Below are 12679 nucleotides of genomic sequence, written 5' to 3'. Positions count from 1 at the left end.
AAGGCAAATGTCAAATTCCAAAAATGGATTCCCTTACTCTTTATGATCCACAAATGAGACTAAGACAAATTAAGTTCGTGTTTGTAAATGGCTTGGAATGCATTTGAATTCTGACTACCAAAGGGTTGCTCTTAACTATCAGTGTTGTTTACTAGGATTCCAAGACAAAATTTTATGCAAAAATATCGATGCTAATTTTATATGCCTTTTAAGTGTTTTATTTTACACCTAAATAATTTTTCTATTGCAGCCTGTCTCTTTGTAAATGAAGATAGTATTATTATCTAACTCATAAAGCAATAATTTATCCATATGAAAGAAGATTTAGCACACAGCATAAATGTGCTTTAAAATATTAAATGTGTCAAGAGTAACAAAGGCTCATACTTTATAATCCCAGCATTTGGGAGGTGAGTTACAGGCCAGCCTACCCTACAGCCCATATTGTCTGGGGAAAAAAAAAAAATCAATGTTATTTAAATACAAATAGCAGCTTCCACTTCACTGTAATTGTCACCTACTGTTGAACACATCTTAGTGATTTAACTTTCAGAAGTAAATGAATTTAAACTGATCACATAAAATGGTGCGGGAGCACCAAAGAAGAAAACAATGCTCCTGCTTAAGAGGTGGTATGTAATTTGGCTCAGTGTCATTGATAATGTACTCCCCTAGCTACTAAGTACTTGAGATTCAATGCATGTAAAGTGGCAAGGCCACAATAACAACTTCCTCAGAAATCATTAGGTATTTTAGCCACTGACTGAGGTATCAATGTGGTTTGATGTCAAATACCATCACTGACTCTTACAAACTTGAATTTCCACCCTAGTTGTATAGCTTTCTGTGAAACTTCTTTGGGCTTAATTTTTTCACCTGTAAAATACATGTGAAAATGTGTGTGTGTGTGTATGTGTGTGTGTGTGTCTGTTTAATCATAGTAAGTGAAGTGATAAGTGTATAAACAGTAGCTTACATATTAGATACTCAGTAATGCTATTTCTCTACTTTAGTAGCTGGAGAGCTTTGCGTTCGCTTCCCCAGTACCTTAATGTCTGCCATTTTGAATGTTTATTGAATGAATTAATGAGTAAATGAAGAGAAATGTATGTCTTTTCTCATGGGTAATTTTTTTAAAAAAATCACAAGTATACAAACAATTGATGTTGTATTGATTTGTGAAAAAACATAAATGAACTTAGAAAAACTATGTTACTGAGAAACTTTTGACAGTGTTACCAAAGTAGGATTGAAAACAAACTACATATTTGAAGTGTGAAGTCTTGTATGCTTGGACATAAGTATACACCAACAAAACCATTAACCCAGATAAGACAATGAATATACCAGATTCTCAAGAGTTTATATCCAACATAGGAAAATACCCAAGTACCCAGGAATCCTTTCTGCCTTCATGACCTCCTCACCATGGCATATGGTAGCAGCTGATCATTTTTCTGTCATTATATATTCTTTTGCATTTTCTAAAAGTTCATGTAGGTGTTGTCTGGAAGTATGTGTTCTTTGTGTGTGTGTGTGTGTCTTCATTTACTCAGTGCAATTATTCTGAGTTTCAACCATGTAGGTACTTGAATCAATAGTTTATTTCTTTTTATTTCCAAAAGAATTCCATAATATGGATACGCCACTATTTGCTTTTACATTAGTCTATCAAATATGTGTGTGTGTGTATGTGTGTGTATAAAATTTGGGTTGTTTATAATATTAACTACTATGAATAAGACTGTTAGGAGCACCTTTGTACAAATATTTGCATGAACATTGTAATGGTTTGAATCAGATGTCCCCCATAAACTCATGGGTTCTGAATGCTTGGTCCCAAGCTGGTGGCAGTGTGGGAGGTGGATCCTTTCTGGAGGAGGTGTGTTGTTAGGGATGGACTTAAGGGATATTATAGACAGCTCCTCTTTGCCAGAACATGGCTCACTCTCTTGTTGCTGTTTTTCATCTGCTGTGGCAGAGCTGATGCATTTCTACATTAATTTTTTATTTAAAAATATTTTTGCTTATTTACTTGTAAGACAGAAATAGAGAGGGGGTGTATGAGTATGGGTGCACTAAGACCTCTGGCCACTGTAAATAAACTCCAGATGCATGCTCCACTTTGTGCATCTGGATTATTGTGTATATTAGGGAATTAAACCCAGGTTGGCAGGCTTTGTCAGCAAGTGCCTTTAGCCACTGAGCCAATCTTCAGCCCTACAGATTAATATTTAAAGAGGTTTTGATTACTACTACAAAGTTTTATTCTGAGATTTTGGCTAACATTTTACCGCCTCTATACATCAATTTGGAATCAACACATGCATATCACATTTTCCACTAATTTCTCTCAGTAATGTTTTCTAGTTTTCAATGATTGCTTTTACAAAAGTTTTGTTGATTTAATTCTAAGTGGTCCACATATGTGTGTGTGTGTGTGTGTGTGTGTGTGTGTAGTACAATTGTAAGTAATATTTGAACTTTTCAAGATAAAAGTAGGCAAACAATTCAGCTTTATAAATTAATTTGAACTACCAACATACCAAAGTTATATACTTTACACATTTCACCATTTATATATAGTAAGGACAAATGGGGATTTTAAATTTAAAAATAAATTAGCTACATTATATAACCCTTGGATAAATAAAAATTATAAAAGAATTAAACTAAAACTTACAGAAAATACTGAGAGAAATAAATTACATTCAATGAAAAGATACCGTGTTGATAGCTTAAAAGTCAGTATTATCTTTTTCAACAAGAAAGATGTCACAATTAGCTATATTTCCCCACAATTAGCTATATTCCCTGTCATTCCAATCAAAATCTTAGCAAGGTTTTGTGGTAAAAATTAACCATCAGATTCTGCACTTTATTTTACAGTCCTGGGGATTCAACTCACAGCCTAGTACATACTAGACAAGTGTTCTACCTCTTAGCTACATATCCAGCCAAGCAATCAAAGTCTAAACTTAAATATTGGAAATTAAATGACATTTAGATGCAAAGTTTCTAGAACATCCAAGACAATCTAGATAAAAAATCAGGTTGAAGGACTTATTATCTAGCAGATAAGTAACCACAGCGACTCTGAAAGAACCGGGGAGGCACAGTAGAGCAAAACGAGCCACATCTAATGAGTGTGTGCTGTTAGGTTCCATTTAGAGAAAATTCTAGAACAAGCAAAACCATTGTGGGGTGACAGAAAACAGGATTTTGCTGACTTTCATGGTGAATGTTAGCAGGGTTGAGAGAGAACTAAAAGGAGCTAATTCTATGAGGGCAGAATTGGTGACACATTTCTGTAACTCTAGTCCTTGGGACTCTGAAGAAGGAGGGTCACAAATTGTAAGCCAACCTGAGCTACATAGAAACCATAGCCAAATAAGTAAAGCATAAATATGTAGTTATGTGGTGTACAGGACATGCCATATCTATATTGATCTGAGTGAGTTTAAAGAGGCTTTATACAGATATGAAATTTTATAATTACATACATTTAATATTTATGAATCGTATAATATATAGCCTCTGCCTCAAAATGAGAAAAATGCAAATCTAAACCCCTTAAGTGCAATTTCCATTTCTTAGATATGAATATACACATGTATGTTATATAGTTTGGTATTGTAGTCAGCTCCACTCTGCTGGGATGAACCTCCAATCCAGACATAGTTTATGGGAGGAATGGGATTTATTTCAGGCTTACAGATCTAGGGGAAGTTCCGTAATGGTACAAGAAGCTGGCCCCCTTTCACAGGCCCACACAGAAAGGAAAACCACCAGCAGCACCACAAATAAGCAAGTACACTGTAACCACAGGCAGAGCCTAAACACTCTGCATACCTCAGGCTGGAATTCAGATCCATCCCTAGTGACAGGCGCCCCAGCTCCTTAGCCGGGAGTCTGTAAACTCAATTTTAAGGACACTTGAGTCTACTTGGGGACATAGATCCTAGCCACCACATTAGGTTACATAAATTTGAAATGTTTTCTTATGATCCATAACGTCCACTTTTAAAGATGTAGATGAAAAATGTAGAAACATTTTGTGTGTATGTGTGTGTATGTGGGGAGATCAGAGGGCTGGTTTCAGGTTGGTCCTCACCTTTCCCCCTCATTCACCAGCTTTGGGGAAACTCTCCTGTCTCTGTCTCCCCTCATATTGTAGGTTCTCTCCTTTTTCCAAGTAGTCCTTCTTCTGTTTTTCTGTTTTCCCTCACTCTTTCTTAAAGACAGAAATCTAGCTGGGGGACTGGAGAGATGGCTCAATGGTTAAAGGCAGTTCCTTGCAAGGCCTGATGGTCCAGGTTTGATTCCCTACTTCCCAAAGTGGCACATGCATGTGGAATTTGTTTGCAGTGGCATGAGGCCCTGGTGTGCCCATTCTCTTTCTCTCTGTCTGTCTCTCTCCCTCTCTCACACACTCTCTCTCTTTCTCTCTCTGCTTGCTAATAAGTAAATAAGTATCAAATTGCCCTCTTAAGAAATTGTCAAGATTCTATGAACAAGTCTTTCTACCAAGGCCAAGTTCTTCCCCACACAACCATCCAGAGACTCATGTTTGGCAGAAATGCTGAGAGCATCACTAAACAAACAAGGTGGTGTCGATGGAAGCCGAAATTGAGCTTCAAAGAAGACGCCGTCGGTGATGTATGAGAACCTTGGAGAGGTAATGGTGGGTCATGAACTTATCAGGCACAGTGAGTGATCCGGGTAAGAACAAAACAGAACTCTGAGTTCTGAACTAGTAAAGGGGGAATGCCAGCCAAACAAAGACACCTGGGCCAAACCTTTCTCTCCAGGTCGTTCTTTCAGCCCTCAAGCCCAGGCTCTCTAGCTGTCATGAAATATAATAATCAAGCTATTTCTTTGCAAGATCCACTTTTTCAAAAGTTCATGTTGTTCTGAATGCCTTAGTAATAATTAATCCCCCGCTTTAAAAATCTTTCAATAGAGAGATTGCTAAGTCCAAACCCCTAGGAAGACAGAAGTTCTGTGGTGATTTCATCACTCCGTTTCTCACCTCCCCTGCCACCACTCTGCCACCTCTCCAGTGGAACTCTGTGCCCTAGCTCCTACTTTCACGCTTTCAAGCCAGCCATGCTCTTCCTGCCTCGGGACATTTGGCCATGCTATTCCTATAGTCTACAATGTCCAGCCACCCTGTCCTCTGCTTGCTCGGGACAGGCTCATTAGCACCATTCTTGCTATGACATGTTCCTTGGAAATAAAGACACTTTCACTGTGCCCTCAAAAGCCCTTTGTCTTTGCTAGGACACTTATAAATAATATTCTAATTGTCTATGTTTGTGTCTGCCCATACCCACCTCACTAAATAGAGATGAGTTCCTTAGAGTCAAGGATGTAGCATAGGTTTTTGACTCTTCAGCAAGCAGCACAGGAGCTGTCACAAAACTGAACTAGATAAAATGAATTTTATTGAGTGACTCAAATAAATATGTAACGTGTAAAATAAATGCCCTTTCTAGATATAAAAGGCTTATGACTCAGAGACATCAATACGAGTAGGATTCTGGAAAAATAAGTTGCAAGAGGGCTGGAGAGATGGCTAAAGGTTAAAGGGCTTGCCTGTGAAGCCTAAGGACTCCAGTTCAATTCTGCAGAACCCATATAAGCCAGATGCACATGAAGGTGCATACATCTGGAGATTGCAGTAGCCAGAAATTCTGGTCCACCCATTATCTCTCTCTCAAATAAATAAATAATAATATAAAAATTGCAAGAAATGAGAAAGTGAATAATATGGAAGTAGAGGCTTTGGATAGAAATTTCTTGATTAAAATTCTTTTAAGGGCTGGAGAGATGGCGTAGCAGTTAAGCGCTTGCCTGTGAAGCCTAAGGACCCTGGTTCGAGGCTCGGTTTCCCAGGTCCCACGTTAGCCACATGCACAAGGGGGCGCACGCGTCTGGAGTTCGTTTGCAGAGGCTGGAAGCCCTGGCGCGCCCATTCGCTCTCTCTCCCTCAATCTGTCTTTCTCTCTGTGTCTGTCGCTCTCAAATAAATAGATAAAAATTTTAAAAAAATCTTTTACATATGCTGGAGAGATGGCTTAGTTGTTAAGGAGCTTGCCCACAAACCTACAGACTTATGTTTGACTCTCCAGGTCCTACATAAGCCAGACACATAGTGATGCAAGCATGCAAGGTTGCACATGCTCACAAGGGGGCACACATTTCTGGAGTTCTATTGCAGTGACTAGAAGCCCTGGTGCATCAATTTTCTCCCTCTCTCTCTCTCTTGCTCCCTTGATCAAAAATTCTTTTAAATAGAACCCAAAGTAATGGACATGTATGTTTATATAAAACATTGTACTTGGATATTCATATATGCATTACAATAGCCCAAAGTTGGCCTGGTCCTGGGGGGAAGACTCAGCAGTTCAAGGCACTTGCTTCCTAAGCCTGCTGGACTGGCTTTGATTCCCCAGCACCCATGTAAAGCCAGATGCAAAAAGTGACCAAAATAACTGACAGCCAGGATACCCTGGCACACCCATGCACACACACACACACACACACAGAGAGAGAGAGAGAGAGAGAGAATCTAAAAATGTTTTTCCAATAAAATTTAAATTTAAAAGTAGGTCTGAAGTCTCCAGTAGCTGATGAATAGACAACTAAAATATGGAGTATTCATACAGTAGAATATGATTAGGCAATGAAAAGGAATGAAGTTCTGATAATTACAATGTTGACAAATATAGTAAACATTATATTAAGTAAAGGAAGCCAGATATAACATACTATAGGATTTTAAAATATATTTTTTGTTTGTTTTTATTTATTTCAGAGCAACAGACAGAAAGAGACAGGGAGAGAGAGAATGGGTGCACCAGGGCCTCCAGCCCCTGCAAATGAACTCCAGATGCATGTGCCACCTAGTACATCTGGCTTACGTAGGTCCTAGGGAAGCGATCCTCAAACCAGGGTCCTTAGGCTTCATGGGCAAGCGCTTAACTGCTAAGCCATATCTCCAGCCCCAGGACTTTTTTTTATATAGAAAATGTTCAATGTGGATAAATCTGTAAAGTTAGAAAACTAGTGGTTTCCTAGGGACAAGGAGGCTGAGGGGAATGCAGAGTGACAGCTAATGGGCAGCAGGATGATAGAAATGTTCCATGATGGGCTGGAGGGATGGCTTAGCAGTTAAGGCACATGCCTGCAAAGCCAAAGGACCCAGGTTCGATTCCCCAGGACGCACATAAGCCAGATGCACAAGGTGGCGCCTGTGTCTGAAGTTCGTTTTCAGTGGCTGGAGGCCCTGGCGTGCCCATTTTCTCTCCCCCCCTTCTCTTAAATAAATAAAAATAAATAAATAATAAAAAAGAAATGTTCCATGAGTATGTGTATGTGTGTAAAACAAAAAGTCCTTACTGGCTGTGAAGATGGCTCAGCTATTAAAGGCTTTGGGGTTCAATCCCAAGCCACCCAAGCAAGACTCAAAAAGTGGTACACAATACAAAAACCACAACCCCCATAGGGAATACCTGTAACCCCACTGAAGAGGGTCCCCAATGGAATGGAGGGGGGGATGAGGGAAAAGAGGATACCAACACATAATGTATCCATATGAAATATGTTGTCAATAATAATAAAAGATTTTTTTCAAAAAGAAAAAGGCACCTGGCATTTGTTTGCAGCAGCAAGAGACTCTGGTGCATGTGCACACATACACACACTCATACACACATGCAAAAACAATTTTTCTTAAAAAATATTTTAATGGTTGCTTAATAGATAGTCAATTTGAAGCAGAGAGTTTCTGCCACCTACATGAGTCCAATAAGAACCTTCTGGAACTTGGCGGCAGAAGGGGACCATGGCATGGTAGCCATTGACAACAGTGGTTCCAAGAAACTTAAGCCAAAGCTCTGCTCTCCCCAACAGTATAGTCTTGGGCCAGTTGCTGCTCTGCTCAGAGCCATCATCATCCCTCTCACTGGGGGATGAACAGAAAGGAAACCCTTAGGAATGAGGGTTTGATCCATGGTAGCCTCTAAGCAGCTCACAACACACTGAAAGTGTCTCAGCAATGCTGTTGTCCCTTGTCGTCCTCCCCAGCCTCCCACCCCATAATTTCTTATTTGTTGTTATTTATTATTTTATTTATTATTTGAGAACAACAGACAGAGAGAAAGAGGCAGATAGAGAAAGAGAAAGAATGGGCGTGCCAGCGCTTCCAGCCACTGCAAACGAACTCCAGACGTGTGCGCCCCCTGTGCATCTGGCTAACGTGGGTCCTGGGGAATCGAGCCTCGAACCGGGTCCTCAGCCTTCACAGGCAAGTGCTTAACCGCTAAGCCATCTCCCTAGCCCTCACCCTATAATTTCCACTGCATTGACATGGCTCACATCTGGTCCTTGAGTGTAATGAGATGAGGGGACTCTGGTTCGGAGCCTTGGTGTGGACATCTGCACCGAGGCCCCTGAACCATGTACTACTGATGATAGCTCTATGGGCAATGTGTGACAAGAGACCTGTGCTCCCTCATTGCTCCCAGCCCCTGGCCAAGAATCACCAGACTACCTTCCTGCCCCACCCCTTAACATCAGCCTCTTCACCCTTATAAACAAGGGCTTTCCTGAAGGACGTTCAGCCTGTCCACACTCTGCACAGGAAATCAGAGCCCAGTATCCAAGTCCTCTGGAGGCTTTAACAACTGCCACTCTGGCTGGAGAGAACTGTCCTTTATGAACATGAGGCTCTTAGAAAAGAAAGTTACTTTGAAATAAATACCTTAGTGAAATACTTGGTCTGAATGCACACTTGCTGAACATCCCTTGTTTATGTAGGCAGAACAAAGATGTATAATCTGTTACTCTGGGTGTCATCTTGAGAGCTTCCTGGGTGCGTATCACTTAGGCACCCACGTGACCCTTTAGCCATGGAGGAAAAAGATACATCACAGTGAAACTTGCTCCAAGGCATCATTAATGAAGAAGGAAAAAAAAAATCAAAGAGCAAAGCAAAAAAATAAATAAAAATCAAATTTGTAAATCGAATTTAAACTACAAAAGGTAGGGTTTAAAAAGGCAAAAGAGGCTCTCATTAGAAGTCATGTAATACTGAGCTGCTAGAGTAATTTCCCTCCCTTGCCCTGTCATGCTCTGTTACTTTGAAAAGCAGATGAGGCATAATGTCTGCCTATTGTTTAGGAACCCAAATCTAGAGACACTCTGGGAAGGCAAGGAAAAGAAACCTTAAATCAAAGCCACTTAAGCTACTAGTTCTTAGTAGATCTTTAACAGGGCCAAGTTGGGAGAAGGAAAGATGAGAAGGGACTATATCTTCCCTCCTCATCACAGTATGAGTAGAGGGTTTGGGGATACTGCTCATGTCAAAAATAGGACATAGGTCAGTCACACAGCAGTGCTGCCTGCACTCTGACCGAGGATTTTTCAAACTACCCCCAAACAGTCAAACTGAAAATAGGCCACCTGATACTGATGTTTATCCATTTGACCATCAACCAGTTTGAAGACTTTGACTTCTAGTGTCTGTATCTCTCAAGACAGGGTTCAATGAAATTAGACACATCATTTTTGTTCCTTTTTACTCACTTCTTATTTCATGAACTTGACTCTTAGCCAGGCAGAAATTACTTTTTGAATTATTTATTTATTTTCATGTGTGTGCATGTGCACATGTGTGTATATATGAGCATGCCTCTTGCTGGTAGATGCCTGTGCTACCTTTTGCATCTGGCTTACCTGGGAAACTTGGAAACTGAACCCAGATAACCAGGCCTTGCAAGCCATATTCTCAGCCTCAAGAATTATTTTTGACTGTGGTTATAATATAATCACATTGAGCTGGGAAGGATTATACTAAGTGAGGTAACTCAGACCTAGAAAGCCAAATGACACATGATCTCTCTCATATGTGGAACTTGCTACAAATGATTGGACTTCTGTGTGAGTAGGAAGAAAACTCAGTAGTAGAGGCCAGAAAGCTAGAAAGGAGATATAAAGGTAATAGAAAGGGAGGGGGCACTTAATAGGATGGTATTGTGTATATGTAAGTAGAAGTACAGATTAATGGGGGTGAAAAGGCCGAAGTGAGGTCAGGGGAAGAGGTTGAGTAAAGGAAAGGTGGAGGGAGGGCTAATCACAATCCAAGAGGATATAAAAAAAGTCATATGGAAACCTACTATTTTGGACAATGGAATACACAGGAGCATAGATTGTTACTTGAAATTTTTCAGTGCCAGGGATGGGATACCTTCCAGTGAGTTGTTGGCCAGGGAGGTTCCTGATGCTCCCAAAACATTACAGGCCACTGTCGAGACCCTTGGTTTCCCACCAGGAATAGATGGTAAGAGCCTGTTTCTGAAGACTCTATATATTTGGGCTACAAGATCACTGAGAAATTCTGCTGGAGCTGAGCTGAAAACCTCCTCCATGTAGACCAGCTGCTAGAAAGCTGGAAAAAGTCATGCTGCATGCTGTTCAGTGGGAGAGAGAAATTACCAGTGAAGATACTCAACAGTGGACACTGCAAGCCTTAAATGTGGCCAGCCAGGCCAAATGAGCCAACAGGTGTAATAGTGGCACATCTGTTATGGGGAAACCAACCACCCTCTAATTTGTCTGGAGGCCTGCTCCATGGGAGGGAATACATACCTGATACTGTAAACCTACAGCAGAGTTAGTAACGAGCCCTAGGGGTGTAACATCTGCTGCTATCTGTCTAAATGCTCACCAAATTGCCAAGTAAGCACTGCTCTTAATGTTCATACCCATATATTAATGCTACTCTCACTTTTGGCTAGAGAGTTTCTCTGTTCAGATGGCAGTGACCTTGGGATGACTCAGAAGGCACTATGGTGCTGAAAAGAAGTGACAGAGGAGTGCTCAGCACTGAAATATCTCTATCACACCTTCCAAAGCTCAGGGGCCATTGTGGAAGACAAGGTGGAAAGAATGTAAGAGCCAAAGGAAGGGTAGGACTCCTTACAATATGCTCCTCCAGAGACAAAATGGCCTGGATATCCATGACCTCATCGTGTCTGACACTACCTACAAAGACCATTATAATAGGAGGAAAAGATGATGACATCAAAATAAAACAGAGACTAGCTGGGCATGGTAGCACACATCTTTAATTCCAGCACTCGGGAGGCAGAGGTAGGAGGATCACCATGAGTTGGAGGCCACCCTGAGACTACATAGCAAATTCCAGGTCAGCCTGAGCTAGAGTGAGACCCTACCTCAATCAATCAATCAATCAATCAATCAATAAATAAATAAAACAGAGACTGATTGAGAGGGGGAGGGAATAGGATGGAGAGTGGAGTTACAAAAGGGAAAGCAGGGGGAAGGAGGGAATTACCATGGGATATTGTTTACAATCATGGAAGTTGTCAAAAAAACCATATATATGTGTGTGTGTGTGTGTGTGTGTGTGTGTGTGTGTGTATGTGATATATATATATATATATATATATATATATATATATCACATTAATATAACTATAAGGTTTATGGGCAAATTAGAATCTAAATGAATAGGGCTAGAGAGATGGCCCAGCTGTTAAACTTGCTTGCAAAGCCTGATATCCTGGTTTCAATTCCCCAGTACCCACATAAAGCCAGATGCATAAGGTGGCACATGCAGCTAAGGCTTCTTTTCAGTGGCAGGATGCTATGGAATGCTGATACTCTCTATCTTCCTCTTTCTCTCTGGCTCTCAAAAAAGTAAAATATATTTATCTATCTATCTATCTATCTATCTATCTATCTATCTATCTATCTATCTATTTATTTATTGGTTTTTCGAGGTAGGGTCTCACTCTGGCCCAGACTGACCTGGAATTCACTATGGAGTCTCAGAGTAGCCTTGAACTCACTATGATCCTCCTCCCTCTGCCTCCCGAGTGCTGGGATTAAAGGCATGCGCCACCACGCCCAGCTTTAAAATATATTTATTAAAAAAATAAAAATAAATAGAATAAGCATTGGTCCTTTTGCAATGGAACACTGAGCTGTAATTAGTCCTATGGATGTCCTGTCACCATTGTGGTAGATTATATATTGTTAAGATGCTAAATATAACCCATTTAAAATGAACCAAAAGACATCTCTTTCTCTTAAAATTGGTTATACCTGTGACTACAGTGGCAGTAATCTGCTGAGGCTAAGCCATAAAAGGTGGTACTAGCAGGTCTTCTCGGGATGCTCACCCTGGAGAACCAGCTACCACATTATGAGGGGACTAAACATGTGAACCCCATGTACATCACCAGTCCCTCCACAAGGTCCCAGATGGCAGTCAGCATCCATGACCAGACATATCCATGACCAGGCTTCAAATGACCACTACACCAGCCTTCTAAACACTCCAGCTGCTGCTGACTGGAATAAAGACATCTGTCCTTACAAATCTTACCCACACCATTGAAGACTTAGGAAGAAAACATGTTCTTTATTTTAAGTCACCAACTTTGACATCGATTTGCTATGTGGTAACATGTATAACTAGAATAATTATCAACCCCAGAAAGCATTTTATATGGGAAGTGGTAATAAATACCTCCATGCTTTAATAAAGAGCTTCCTGCCTACAGACTCTCATAATTCATAAAGATGTTCATAGTTAAATGGTTAATGTTAAATACAATTGGCTGTGATCATTTATATAAGAATTGGA

This window comes from Jaculus jaculus, chromosome 9, assembly GCF_020740685.1.
Source record: "Jaculus jaculus isolate mJacJac1 chromosome 9, mJacJac1.mat.Y.cur, whole genome shotgun sequence".
Lineage (NCBI taxonomy): Eukaryota > Metazoa > Chordata > Mammalia > Rodentia > Dipodidae > Jaculus > Jaculus jaculus.
This window is presented reverse-complemented; position numbering follows the sequence as displayed.